This window comes from Ictalurus punctatus, chromosome 18 (genome assembly GCF_001660625.3).
Source record: "Ictalurus punctatus breed USDA103 chromosome 18, Coco_2.0, whole genome shotgun sequence".
NCBI lineage: Eukaryota > Metazoa > Chordata > Actinopteri > Siluriformes > Ictaluridae > Ictalurus > Ictalurus punctatus.
In genome coordinates this window covers 5,866,071-5,878,965 of record NC_030433.2, presented here as the reverse complement: position 1 = coordinate 5,878,965, position 12,895 = coordinate 5,866,071, and the positions used below count along the sequence as shown (strand labels likewise).

The following is a 12,895-nucleotide window of genomic DNA, read 5'->3' as shown; positions in this document are numbered from 1 at the left end:
GCACCAAAGACGTAAACGCACCTGGGTTCCATTCATATGTACTAAAAAGCACCCTCATGCATTTGCAGAGTCTCTTAGTCCAGCAACCCCCCACTACACTCCTAGAGAGATTACTGGAGCGTGTAGAGCCCTCGAGGGAATATTTGTATATATGCTGCAGAGGGCTAAAAATATCTCCGTGCCATGCAAGACCTTTGGGCTTTACATATTCTGTACTGCTAATGGCCACTGGGGATATGTCTGATATGTTGAATCATGGTACACACCAGTAGATGCTGATGACTCTGATGTCCATAACTCCCATAATTCCCATAATTAGTAGGAAGGCCCGAAGACTTTATCTGGTGCTCTCATGGATTTTCCCTGAGTTACTGTGCTGAACTGTGACATCAGGGGATTTTTAGGAGCGCTTAAAAATAGCTCCGCCCATGAGGCAGAATAAAGTTTACGTCCAAATCCAAATGGCTGAACGGTTTTAATCTATTCTGTGAAAAGGTACCAAAAGGATAATAGCCCGACAGATTAGAGACTTATAAAAGTTTTTTAAGGATGATCTACACGCTGAATCTGTGACTGAGGATAAACTGAACGGAGTTTTAAAAAAAAAATGCCTGTGCGATGCAAAGTCACTGGAGCATTTGATTCTCCCCTTAAGCGCTCATCTCTCAAGCAGACAATGTTCTCCTCTAATTACTGTCCTTATGCTTGCTGTTCTCTTTACAATTCTGTACAGCACATTCCCTATAATTAAGCAATGCGCAGGCGTCCATGAACTATAGCGTAAGACTTAAATGATAAATGATCATTTGGACGGGTGAGGTGTGTGGGTAGATGACCTATAGTAACTGCACTCCTGCTTTCACACTCTGTCCCTCTGTGTTCTTTCCGAGCGTGTTAATGTGTATGGTAGGTATTAGAGGTAATAGGGCTGTCAAATGGCTTAATAGTGCATGTTAGTTGCTTAAAATATTTAGTATTATGAGCCTATAATTTTTTAAAGCCACGGACACAATGAATTATGTTAAAGCATTGACGTTGTATAAACCAAGGTAGAAGGTGAAAATTGTCACTTTAAGCATTAAAAGCCACAAGTTTTCGTTACCATACCATCATTTTATCTGTTGAATTCTTGATTCTGATTGGTCAGATTGGTGTTGATTAATTTTCTATAACAGCAGCTCTGACAGTATTCCCAGCTCTAAGGCAAGTCCTAGATTCTTTTTTTTTTTTCTAATATGTGAACGTTTCTATAGTAATAGCTTACTCAAACTTATTAAATGTGTTGATTATTAACAAAGAAAAATGCATAACCTTTGATATGGTGAAGGTTTTCTGTGAGATATTTGTAACATTTATGGAAGAGTCTCCAGTGTCAGTACTTTGTAACAGTTGGGACTTTCTGCTTTCTTGTTCCTCAGTAAAATGACAAGATGAGCTTCAAGAAGGAAAGAAAGAAAGAAAGAGTGGCTCATTAAGGAACAACTGTTTGAAGCTTTACGCCAGAGCGCCATCACACCAAACTGTTGTTGTTGATTATTTTCCTAGAACCGCACTTAACATCTTCAACTCGTCCATTCAACAGCTTTACCCATGTAAAGCACCTACTTAATGCATACGCACTATATGTGCTCACTATATCTGTTCACTACATAATGGTGTCGCAGAACCTATGTTTTGAGCTATATGACCAGTTAGAACACTATTTGAGATTCAGACACAGAACCAAGAAATGGAGTTAGGAAAACTTTTGGAGGAAAGACCTTGCCTTAGAGCCACCTAGCCATCTTGTTCCTAGTTCCTGACTTCCTGTAAATCCCATTTATGTCTTTCTGTACTCCTGTCGGATTTCTCATGCCCACCACATCCTCATCTCCTCTCTATAAAACAACTTAGACAGGCAGTAACCCGAGCTAAGGATCAGTGACGCTTAATAAAAATATCAAAGTAAAGTATCCTTAAATGACTTTCATTTATACAGGAAGTTTAATAAATTATATATAAAAAAATGCTTTAATAGAAAATTTTATCATCACCATTGCTTTTAAATACAGTATGCAAATATAATGAAAATTACAAACTGTGAAATTGGTTCTGACATTCCTAGTAGGCAGTGAAGGATAAATGCTGATGCCGTGTGCTCAGTAAGTGGCTGTGAAAGCCCAGTCAGTGGCTCACCCTGTTAGAAGGAGAATAAGAGAAAAATGAAGGGAAAGAGTTCCACACATTGATCAGTTCATGCTGTAAGCATGAGGGACTCAGAGGACCTATTGTGTGTACACTACATTATGAAAAGCAATCTGTAAATGAAGAAGAGCAGCAGGGGGTGTTTATGCTTCGACGATGTAGTATTAACTCTTCTGTCTAGGAATTAGCTCAGGATTAGCTCTGGGTTTGCAAACTATGCAGTGTAGATTGAATGGTTGACAAGTCGTCACTGTTGTAGCAGTAAAATGTCTTGCAGTGAGTTCCTTATTGGGGCATTCAAAGGAAAAACAAATTCTACATTTCGAACGGATAGACTTGCTAGCTGGCTAAATGCACATTCATAGCTTGGATGCTAGCTAAGCTGTCTTACTCTTATTCAGCAACAAACAGGCTTGATCATCAGTCTAATGCAAACTTCAGCATAATGATATAATGACAATTTTATCATGATAAAACATTTATAGTAAGTTTAACTTAACTTGAAATGAAGCCATTTAACATTATAACCTTTGCTGCATAGCATGTGTAGAGTGATGCACCGAATGACGCGAGATGCGAGATAACAGTGGCGATCCAAAAACATTTGGGGAAAAAAACAAACGCTAATAACCGCTAACAGAGATTTCAAAAGGACATCTTTGTGAACAGTTCAGGATTATTACGTTTCTATTTGTGTTTTTGTTCCTCGCTAAAAACCGTTCATTTCCTGTTTTCGGTCCACAAACCTGTTTCAGCGCGCTGATTTGTGGATACGTGTGTCCAATTTCTTTGTGAGAGTGTGCACTCTTTTTCTACACACATTCACAGATTTGAATAGGACCTTTGTGGCAGGACAGGAGACTCCACTGCTCTTGGCTGGTTGTTAGAGCATTCCAGGAATTTGCACCATCTTTGACCATCAGACTTGGTGAAGTTAATACAGAAAATCACGGAGATGGTCTATGAGTGATAGTGGTGTGTATGAATGCTTGGCATTATGACTTTTCCACTTGACGGTATGACGGTATAGCTCACTCCAAATCTTCAAAAGCTTCAATATATATGCCCAACACTGCATATGCTTGCTGCAGACTATATCCTCAGGGATTGGCTGCATTCACAGATTTCTAGCTTCCTGGTAAAATTCCACCATCAGACTTTGGAAGCAGGGTTGAATGATACCACGCTGTAGTGAACAATGTAATTCTGGTTGTCTAATCTGGCCATTTCCATCACATTACAGTTTCTAGATTACAGTGATTCTCACTGTGTCCTAAATGACATCAGCAACCACATCTGTGTATCACTGAAATACTGGACGCCATTTGAGGCATATATTGTAATTACATAAAATTTTTTTGGGTAAGACAATCTTCCATTGCTTATTAGCTATAGTAACCTCATGGATCCAGTGCAAAAGTAAAGAAGCAAATATCAGACACCAAACATGTTTGACTACTCAACTATATGTATGTTGTGACCTTGGAATTATAGTGTTCTGTTATAGGAAAATAATTAGTCGAGAAAAGGTGCTGACACTGACGGATGGATGGATGGATGGATGGACTTTTTTTTATCCTCCACTGGAAAATTTGGGGTTTATGTGGAGAGTCCACCATACAAGTTCCTGTGTAAGTTGTTCCTATAGAAACGATAATGTATGAGTACAGCTTGCAGCTCCGGTAACTGTCGGAGCTGATGTTATAGACACTTAATCAATTGGAAAAATGACCAATCAGATTTGAGGATTCAACAGCACTGTGGTATTTATACTTTATAATTACGAGGAATCAATTTGATATAAGAGGGAAATTGTGTACATTTAATTTTTCACTAAACTATCCCTTTAAGGCAGAGTGTGAATCACAGCTCTGGTATGTAATCCATCATCAGTGCAGCTAGCAGCAGTTTAGCTTTAGGCGTGCTGTTGCAGCCAAAGGGGAATACAATCAATTTGCACATTTTGTATGGATCCTCAGGCATCACAGTTCGAGAAAGGCCACTCTGGATTTATTGATTTTTCACATCACAAAGACAAAAACAAAATCTGCTTTCTCCACTCTTACTCTATATTTCTCATCTGTTTTCGTTTTCTCTCTCTCTTTAATGCAATCTATAGTTATGACCCGAGTGACCATAGACTGTCTCACAAGGGATTTTACAGCTACCAATAGGTTCTCAAACAGGGTTCAGGGAGTATATGTGTGTGTACATGTGCACATGTCCTGTGTCTCATCAGTGTGACCTTTGTGGATGTTGTAAATGTTATATTTGCATATCCTTGAAAATACGTTACGTGTGCACATCTGGTAGATGTTCGAGATGTTACTGGTGCAGCAGTGCTGACGTTAGCACCATTCTCTCTCGCTCTCTCTCTTTTACCTCTCCTCCCTTCCCCCACTCCTACCAGCTCAGGGGACGTGGAGGTGTTTTTTCCCCACTTTGTCCTACGGACACACGCTCTGCGGGGAAATCTGTTTTGTTTGAATGCCTCATGCTGATAGAGGCATCCTCGTCGGTCAAAGGCAGTCAATGAAAGCTCAGAGATATGCTTTCCACTAGCAGGTGGTCGAGAGTGGAACTGAAGCCGTGTGCATTTTGGGAATTAAAGTCCAGAAACAATGCGTTTTAGATTTGTGAGTACTCACTGTTAAATTAATGAGCAGCCTAATATGTAACCTGATGGTTCTGAATATTGTGGATGAACACAAGTGTTGTAGTTAGTGATGTCTGAACCGTGAATGGATCTTTCTTTTGATTCTTTTTAATGAATTGGTCAGTCCAATCCTATCAATATAACAGTTTAACAGTATAATTGCAACACCACTTAATCTAACATATTAAGAACAAATATTTTGAACTGAGCTGATATAGAGTAGTATAGACATATAGTTTGAACCCATAAATAAGTGACTCAGTTGGTGAACCAAACGTCATGTTCAGCTACGTTTTCTGCCTGAATAAAGACCATTGGCCTAGTTGGCTTGGCTTCCTGTTACAGTATGCCAGTGTCTGGTGAAATCGAAATGCACTGAACTGAGCTAATAGCGCACAAAGGTTGAACAGATAAATGACACAATCAACTCACCCGCTGAACCAAATGTCACTGTTGTCGGCCATGTTTGACTGAAAGAACTGAAAATCCAAAAACCTGACTGTGAATGTGCCAAATCCAAGATCTACCGAACTTGCCAATTCATCACTTACCTCACTCGCAGGATCTTATATAATTGTTTATCACAAGAGATCGTGGTTTTAAATTATGAACGTGGATCAAAGTGGGAAAGCTCGCTGCACTTGAAAAAGATGCATATCAAAAACGAAACTGTACATTGTTGAAAAATGGCCTTCAAAAACTATTCCATAATTCCCTTAGAAAGGTAGGTACGAACTCTGATAGGCTAGAATTTTATTTTGCACACTTTGGAGTTGAATTGGTTCATTTGAAAGAATCGACTCAGTAAACTGAATCGAGCTTTCTAACCACTACTCATTGTGGTTATAATATAAATATTGCCAATGTCGGTACACTGTGTAGGATTTACGCCTCAGTGATACATCATTCCTCTTGTTTTCCGCAGTGTTTTTAAATCATATTAAATGCTTAGACATGTTAGAATATTCATTCAGTTGCTAACTGCAGGAAATGCCTGTTTTACTGGCAAACAAACTTCAAATTTCTAATGCTAACTTTGAGTTGCTGACTCTTGCTAAAAGCATTAACAGATTTCTGAGCTATAGACGTAATAAATAGTGGGTTGAGCTCTGTATATGGAATGAAGGATTACTGGATTGGTCCTGGGGTCATTGTCAGGCACAATAACTTGGATAATAAAGGCAAGAATTTGCATTTTATAGTATTCTGTAATTATGTTATGTCCCTGACCAAACATGTTGTTTCGAATCCTAGAGAGAAACCTTATCAAAGTATTTTATGTTTTTACTTTTATATGACTTCAGTTTGAGTTGAAATCCAATGTAGTGGAGGTTAAACACTAAACCAGCACCTGCCCAGTTTGTCTTTCTCTTGGCTGTGCTTCCTGCTCTGGCTAATGTTTTAATCTCTGAGCTTATGCTACAGGAGAGATCTTTCTCTCTCCAAGCTGTACCTTTAGTTGCCTGGCACTGTTTTGCCTCTGCCCAGTATCTCAACATCTGGACTAGAATGTGCTAGGACTCCGTTTATCATGGCTGGTGATCAGGTTGTTACTTTGCGGTCTGTAATTTCTTTATTGATAACATTCTGACCATTTTTCTTTCTTTTTCTTTCTTTCTTTCTTTTTTTTTTTTTTTTTTGAGTACACCCTCATGTAGAAGCTATAAAAGATATGATGCACACTGTGCTGCTCTGACAGTACTAACCTCATTGGGAACAGAGATTTCGGATAAGACCCAGCTGTAACCTTAAGAAGTACTAACACCTCATCATCATTCCACAAATATGAATCCTTCGTCCTTTTCTACCGTTCAATACACATGCTGTTAATGTTATACTTGAGTCGTTTGGCATTTTATGAGTCAGGACAAAGCTGTGCTTTTATCCTTTTTGATTAAAAAACTTTTCTTTTCTTTTTTTTTTTTTTTTTAAAGCCACAGCTAGTCCCCGCTAGTCAAATAGGCAATTAGGTTGAATCTTGTTTATGACATTAATAGCTGCTTAAACATATTATAACATAACATTAAAAAGAAAAAGTTGATCTATGGTGAAAAAAAGGAAAATGTATTTGGATACAATTTATTATATTTTTTAAAATAAATAAATAAATAAACCTAAAGGAGAATCAGGGATACTACACAGCCATAATCTTGCTCAGCGACGGTGTTTTCTCTCAGGGCAGATGTCGTCATCCTGACATTTCACGGCAATTATAAAATAAAGTGTCACTCAACCACATGAACTCAGAGCTGGAAGTAAAAAACAAAACAAAAAAAACCCTGTAATGGGCATTTTGCTACCATGAGGATTCATCTCTAGATTCCTATAAGACCACAGCAGCTGTTTCTAGCAGGAAGGTGATAAACGGTGCACACACACCGTTTCCTTAGCATCAGTACTTGTTGTCAAGGAAACCCATGCCCTCTAATGAGAAGCATCTCTGTTTCTGAGTTCAGCTCAGGATGTTTGATGACACCAGTTCCTTTTGCCATTTATTTAAACCTGGTGTTGATTCAGGTGGCTGGGCTGTATAACCCTTGTGTGCTCGTGTGCGTTCTTTTAAAGGAATCAAACTTTAACCAGCACTTAACCTTGAGGCGACCTCAGAAAACGAGCAGGTTGTTGAAAAAAATGCAAGCTTCAGACACGCTAATTAAATCGCAGCCTTGTTAGGGTTTGATCATACGATCGTGGAATGCCAGGAGCATACACAAGACGATGAGCTGTGACAGAAGAATAAGAAATCAGTGCACCCTAATTGTAGCACGGACTTCTTAAAGCAGGTTCTTCAAAGCCAGGAGCAAATGCAAGACTATGAAAGTGAGACAAGCAGCATTTTGGGTCAATGTTACAATACATAATTTTCATGCTGTCAGTAAACAAACAAACAAACACACACACAAAAAGAATTACGGTAAGATGGCCAACATCTCATAGACAATCAGAGCTCAGACGGTTTCCTGGTTCCCTGAGCAACAGTTGTGCTGCAGACAACAAATCCTTCACTCTGGTTCAGAGACAGCAGTGCATTCTGGGAAGAGAGCAAATGCTGGGACCATAGTGCCAGGCGTATAATAGTGGCATCTGTTGAACTGAGGATTAAGAGCGATTTGCCCCTTTTGTCTGAGTCTCCTGTTTGCTCATGATAAGGCTGCTTTGTGTTACTGCACTTATTTATCTTTGTGTGTGTGTGTGTGTGTGTGTGTGTGTGTGTGTGTGTGTGTGTGTGTACGGAGCCAGCTGAGAGACAGCAAGCACATAAGCGGAGGATCATAATTGGCATAATGATTTTGTAAATAGGACCCTCCTATATGTTCTGTCTCAGTCTCAACACAATGCACAGGGTCTCTACACTGGAGCCTAGTTTCAGGTGCCATGGATTTGTTATCAGGAATTTCATACAGGTCCAGAGTCTGAGGGCTGGTATCAGTTACACACATCTTCCTGATTTAAACCAGGTTTCAGTTACAGCGGGGGCCAAGATTCCATGACTCAAAAAGCTGTTTTATTTCCTAATGCAATTTTGTCAAATTCTATTTTGTCTTGTTTCATTACTAAAATCTCTTCCTTACAGTCCTTACAGTAATTTCTAAACATGAACAAAACTTCAATGTATAGCTGAACGCTGTAAAATTATGCACACAGCCATATTCCACAATTAGAATCATGGTTTTCCTCTGGAATCACTTTTGACTCCGCCCCAGGCCCCGCCTCCCAGCGTTTAAAGCTAAAAGGTAAAGCTGACAGGTTTGGTGCTTGTACAAAAAATTGGGCTTGTTTTGGAACAAGGTTGTGGATGGAGGGTTTTTTTTGGGGGGGCTAGATCAAAAATAGTATACAATCGCTAATATCTTGTTTTAAAGCATATAATCAGAATTAAAGCTAAACAATTTAAAAACAAAAGGAAAGTGTAAGTGCAAACAGTGTGTCAACAATGTACAGAGCCATTTCTGTTGCAAAAGTTGGGAGAGGGCATGGGAAATTATGGTGTAGATAATGGCCATATCAGGCGATGATTTAAAAAAAAAAAAAAAAAGAAGTGTGTTGCAGATGCTGCAAATCAGAAATGCGTGTGCACCATGGTGACCTTGGTGCAAGTGTTAGACTTCAAGTTAATGTGGAAAATTGTGGAAATTAGATTTTTCACCATTTTTTAAAATCATTGTATGCTGTAATTCGAACGAAGAATTTGACTCCAACGTCAAATGCTAAAAATGTAAAAATCTTGAAGTTACAAATAACCTGTTCTTGAATAACAAGTCATTAATAACGATGATAGTTTTGTGGGCTCATGGTGATACTCCTGTTCTCAGTGGTCAGAGGGATAGACAGTGTTTGATCATAACCTGGCAAACTAAAGAGATGTAACTGTATGTGTATATGTGTGTGTGCGTGTGTGCGTTTTGTGTGTGTGTGTGTGTGTGTGTGTCCTGAAGTTGCCTAGAGCAGTTGCTGAGTCAGCTGACCTGTGTAAAGCAACATGGGCTGGAATGAAAGCTTAGGTTTATGCACATTACGGGTGTGTACACAGTCACTAGTCACCTCTGACCTACTAACCTGAGTGTACATTTTTCAGAACATGCCATGCTAATGATAATTGTGTATGTGTAAGTTGTTCAGTGTATAACATAGATAAATCATGTTTTCTGCCTCCGTGTGTGTAGGGCACACAAATAGGTTGCTGACTAAAATGGCAGGTTGCCCGGAGATAAATTCTTGATAATGACCCCTCTAGTGGCTTTTGCAAACCATCAGGGGTGTTTGCTGCACTTTCATGGTGCATTAGAGGGCAGACACGGAGGCTTAAATGCCCCCTTAAGATTTAGGGCTCCTAGATGATTTCCCGGCAGGTCCTATCTGATGGAGGGCTATTGTGTGCTTCTAAAAAGGTTTTAAAGAAAATGGAAACAGGGACAGAAATAAGAGATTAGGAACACAGCAAGACAAGTGGCTATCTTTATACATAACCAGGATCCAGAAGTTACAGCAGAAAATTCTGGAAACTGTTTCCTGTGTTTCTGCACTCTTATATAATTGTTTGTGTACACATTTGACATAACAGTTCTAATTAGGCCTGATGGCATAATTGCCTGCTGTCTGAATGATGCTAATGGGTCAGAAAGTGTAGCAAGTATCGGAGACATGCAGATGACTGGGTACGTTAATGAGGGTATATAGTTGAAACGCCCGCAGAGAAAAAACGTGTTGCATGAACAAAGACCAGTACCTCTCTGCCACATTCTGGGAAAATGACAGTCGCATCAGATATCAGCTGTGTTCCTCACCTTGTTGTTCGTTGTAGTGAACTGGGTGGTCCCACCCGATTGAAATTATCTACATGGATTAGCAACATTGCTTGTATGTGGGTTTCCTGCTTGAAATATAAAGAAAAAAAAACTTAATCATTAAAAAAGGGAACACCGTTTGTTAAAGCTACCAAGCTAGTGTATCTTGATAAATAGTAAGATAAATAGTTAGCTAGACACATTTTTTTTTTTTGCTAAATTGTTAGCTAGCTTACTAGCAAGAAAATTATCTACCTTAATAGTGTTAGTTTGCTGTTAGGTTAAGCTAGCTAGGGGCTGTTAGCTAAACATTAATACCTAGCAAGCAAATTCCTCCATAAAATATGCAAACTAGTGATTAATATTAAGCTGTTGATTGGTAGCTATTATGCTAGGAGATGAATTGTTAGGTAAAATGAGGTATTAAATAAACTGCTGTTACACTGAGAGTATTTAAACATTACCTGAAGTACACCAGTTGACCAGTTGAGTGACAACTGAACTGGTCCCCCCCCCCCCCCCCCAAAAAAAAAAACAACCTGTTTGCTAAAGCTTCCTAGTGTTAGCTTGCTATTAAATAAGATAGCTAGGGGCTATTGGTGTATGCTAGCTCAACATAAATATCTTGCTAGCAAAAAGCACAAAAAATATTGTATTAAATAAAGCCAGCTGGTTAGCTTAAACTGTTTGCTAGCCTGCTAGTTAGTCATCATGCTAGAAAATGGATTGTAGGATATAATGAGGTATTAAATGAGCTGCAGTTACACTGAGAGAATGTAAACATTACCTGAAGGACATATTTGAGTTTAATTTAGGTGCTGATAAACACAATTCATTAGACAGATTATTGATTAGGCAGCTATTAAATTTTTTTTTCAAACTGTTTACTAAAACCACTTAAATAGTTAGCTTGCTAGTAAGCTATCTAGCAACTGTCAGTGCATGCTTGCTAACATAAATAGCTAGCCAGCATATAGCATGATCAAATATGGTATTAAGAAAACTAGCTGGTAGGCATCAAGACAAAAACAGCTAGCTTCTTAGTTAGCCAGCATGCTAGAAAATTATAATGTAAAATAAGGAATTAAATAAGTTGCCTTTAAATAGCTTAAAAAAAAAAAAAAACAAACACACACACACAAAGCTAGCTCAACATTGTAACTTGGATGGGGTCCTCAAGAATCAATCTTTTTTTTTTTTTCTTTTAAAATTTTTCATTCATGGTTCAATTACTTGCTCTTTTCTCCTAGAAAACCTGCCTCAGTTCCTGCTGCCACAAAGAATCCCCTAAGCACTTGGAGTTAAATTTAGGAGTTGATAAACATGTCCATTAGGACAGATTGTAGATTAGCAAGTCTCTGCTCGTTGTGCTTTCTGTTTTGCCTTGGACGTTCCTCAGACCTAACTGAGTTAATTCTGATTCGATTACCGAAAACTGTTCCTGAACTGAAATTCCCAAATCAGCCACGACATATTTGATGTCTGAATGTTTGTAACAAGTAAGAGCAGCATATAGCTACCAGTTTAGCATCTGGTGAAATCGCCCTCCGACTACGTCAAGTTGTAGGATATACTGTTATCTAAAAAAAAATGATAATTTTTGTTTGTAATGAATCTAGAATATATTTAAGTTCCACTTTTTGAATTAAATTACGGGAAAAAATGGTCTTTTCCACAATATTCAAATTTTTGAGATGCGCCTGTATAAGCCTACTATGTCCATTCTGACTTGCTTCTTTGGGGTAGATATCTGAGTGTATTAGCATGTTTTAATAGCAGTGTGCCAATATACAGCAATAAGGAATTCTGAAATACCATTAACACAATGCTTTAGAGGCGTACATCGTCATGGAAAAAAGCATATATTTCCAATTGGAATGTGCTAATTGGTATTTAAAACTAAATAATAAGCAGGATTTTTCCTTCCTTCTTGCTCTTCTCACCAAATTGCATTCTGTACAGGTTGTTTTAAATCAGTGACATAGATGGATACATACATTGAAGACAGAAACAAAAAGTGGAAGAAAACAGACACACAGATAAACATAGGTTTATTCAGTTGATTGCAGTGTTAGTGTTTGTTGTGATTATACTCTCTGTACTTAAAGACACAGTCTGATTAAATTCACGGTAGGAGGTCATCGGCTCCGGTTGATTTCCTGAACTCAAGCCTGCCATTGTCACTGTCACTATCAGGGCTGTTTCTGAATTTTTGGGGGTGCAAATCGGCATCCTACTTGCCCCCATGACCAGTCCCTTCTCCCTAATCAAATCTCTTACAGACCATAAGGGTGTCCTTCGAAAGCCTGAACCATTTTAACAGCTAATGTCTCTTATCGCCAAAAGATATTTTTCAAATATATACATTTTAAAAGGATCCTGTCTTAACTGCTGGTGGCTCAGGGATACTTAGCTACTTCTTATGGCCTTGTTCATTGTGTTCGTTTGTTTGTTTGTTTGTTTGTTTGTTTATTTAGTATTTACCATTTTTCCCAGTTTAGATATAGCCAAATACCAGGGTAACAAGAAGTTTGTAGCACAAATTATTTGGTCATAAATTAAAAAGGGTTTGTCATGACATACAGTACTAAGACTGTTATTTAATTTTAAAATGTTAAGTAATATATTATAAATCATACTAATACAGGTTTTCTCCCCCTATATTGTTGCCACATAATTTTTTTTCAGTACAAGCAGAGCACATAAGCCTTCAGTCTTGGGAGAGACTGGGAAATTGCTTAACCACTTAAGATTATATCTGTAAACTTCA

The 12,895-nt window shown here is 38.3% G+C and overlaps 1 protein-coding gene across 2 annotated transcripts in view; it reads left to right on the top strand.

The window, feature by feature from the left end:
• Positions 1 to 12,895, top strand: part of bcr (BCR activator of RhoGEF and GTPase) — a 77,531-nt gene that overhangs the window by 27,256 nt on the left and 37,380 nt on the right. The window contains exon 1 of one of the 2 annotated variants that reach the window (XM_053687950.1): positions 4,564 to 4,820. The exons of the other annotated variant lie outside the window; for it this stretch is intronic. The gene's annotated coding sequence lies outside the window, so the exon portion shown is untranslated. Of the gene's footprint in view, positions 1 to 4,563; positions 4,821 to 12,895 lie in introns of those variants that run through there. 2 annotated transcript variants of the gene reach the window in all.